Raw genomic sequence first — 2453 nt, 5'->3', positions numbered from 1 at the left:
GAGATTGTGTTGGTGTGTTGCTTGTGTTCATAGGTGTCCACAGGTCTCTGCATAATGAAGGGCCAAAGTTCGTGGTTCGTTCACGTCTTGTGAGTAGAAGGGAAGAGTAAGGTACAAAACTCGCGCCCTCCTTCCCCATGTCTATTAGCGGGGCCACTTCCCCCCTTGCCCCCCCCCCCCCCCCCATCTATGCACGCCTATGCTTGTGTTAGTCTTTAACCCTTTTAGGCGCCATTTTTTGTTTTGATTGAAATCAATTATTTTTTCGATTAAGTAGTATATTCAGGCCTCAAGAAAGGGATTTTGTTAGGTGTTGAACGTGAAAAACCAGCAGGTCATTTCTTACAATGATGTGGAGAATTCCGTACAAAGTGTGAGATTTGTTAGAAATAGTAACATCGAAATGTTCTCATGTGTGAGGTAAGCGCCCTAGGGATCGTGGAATCACTTTGTGTTTTGAAGATTCACATTGCGCTCGAAATTGAGCAAAAAAAATCGATGTTTTCACTCGCGGCAAAATCTGTCTGCACAAAAGTGGTGGACAAAGTGCTACCTAGCTCACTGTTGAGTGAAATATTATTTACTGCGTTCGCTACATGGCACAAAAAAACCAAGTTATTTGCAACAAGAAGGCTACTCAGTTCGACTGAAACAGTGAAATCACTGCTAGGTGCAGCAGCCTCTTAGACAAAGCTGCTAGTTCGCTGTCTACACAATTGTACAAAGTGCCTCAAAGCCGCTTTGTACACAACTGTACACGAAAGGCTGTGTGGGCGAGGAGTCATGTCCTTCTTGCCATTGAAAGACTCCGCTCTCGTTTTCGGGAGAAATTACGGGGGTGAGAGGGATATGCCTCCTCACTTGCAGTGCACAATGTACCAGCGAGTGCCTCTGCTCGGCAATGTTTCGGCAGCGGTTATGGTAGGCTACAAAATTTTGACGACAGACTGCATGTGTCACTAAGCGTGTTGAACAGTATTGTTTCTAGCAGGCCTAATACGAAATTAGGCACAGGGACCCATTAATAAACCTTGGGTCATCATCATCATCGTCATACTGCTTGGCACCACGAGGACAGGGACAGAGACAGAGTGACAACAACACAAGTGCTCACTAACAACTGTGCATGTAACTGTTGGTTTTGTCTATATATTTTGTGCTGTTAATAAATTTTGTCAGTTGTCAGTGAGCACTTGTGTTGTTGTCACTCTGTCTCCGTCCCTGTCCTCGTGGTGCCACAGCAGATGAATTCGTACCAACTCACCCAATTCTCAACCCTTTTGAACATCATCATCAGCCTGACTACACCCACTGCAGGGCAAAGGCCTCTCCCATGCCTTTCCATTTAACCCTGTCCTTCGCCAGTTGTGGCCACGGTATCCCCACAAACTTCTTGATCTCATACGCCCACCTAACTTTCTGCCGCCCCCTACTATGCTTGCCTTCTCTAAGAATCCACTCCGTTGCTCTTAAGGACCAGTGGTTATCTTGCCTTTGCATAACATGCCGTGGCCAAGCCCACTTTTTCCTCTTGATTTCAACTAGGATGTCGTTAACCTGGGTGTCATTAAATCTCGGGTATATTGTACGTTTATACGCTGATACCTGGCTCAAAGTAGTGGTTTTCACTTGAGCTGTGGCTGTGCTGCTAGCTAGGAGGTCTGCTTCTAGCCCGTTTTACGTGGAATCGAATGTAAGTTATTTTTACAGAAAAAAAAAGTGTTTTGAAATGGTTTAACGACTGCAGCTTAACTGGGGGTTGTTTGAGTATGTTTTTTGAGTTAACCAAAGTTAATTAGTCACAGTTCTCTTATAGGCAGTAGTAGGGCAGCAGCACCAAAACCATTAAAGGACTATAATAGCAAATTTTTGCTTACATGTTTTCTTCGTTCAAATGGTGTGTTCGACAAAATATTCACGGATCACTGCGTGGTAGTCGCCCAAGACCGCTAAACAATTTACAATTGGATTCCTTCTTTACGCTATTTTGGTTTCAACAAGCGAATGATGGTTGTGATGTGTTATAGTCTGATACAACTTAAGTCCACAGTGAATGAAGCTCAGTCTACATTCAGGATTGCCATGCAGAATTCCTCGGATAAAAAAGTATTGTGTTCTTGAAACTTAAAACTTTTCCTCTTACATAAACAAGAAGCTAATCACAAGAAAAAATTATAAACTTCAAAATCTTCATACCTGGTTTGTTTAATATCGTCAAACTTTAAAAAGATGATTTTGTTTACTGCTGTGGTGGGTTAGTGTAGTAGTGCAGGGCGCTGTAGACTTTGGCCCAATGTTACCAACTGCGATATTTTAGTGCAGTAGCACTGCTATATTCGGATAACTGAAGTCTGCAGTGAAGCTCCACCCACATTTTGGACCACGACAAAAAAGTAGTCCGTTGTTAAAACTTTTCTTGTTACCTAACAAGAAGCTAGTGACTAGGAGAAAAA

This window comes from Amblyomma mixtum, chromosome 4 (assembly GCF_055824585.1).
Source record: "Amblyomma mixtum isolate Tamu chromosome 4, ASM5582458v1, whole genome shotgun sequence".
In the NCBI taxonomy this organism is placed as follows: domain Eukaryota; kingdom Metazoa; phylum Arthropoda; class Arachnida; order Ixodida; family Ixodidae; genus Amblyomma; species Amblyomma mixtum.
The sequence above is the reverse complement of the archived record's forward strand: the minus strand, read 5'-3'. Positions refer to the sequence as shown.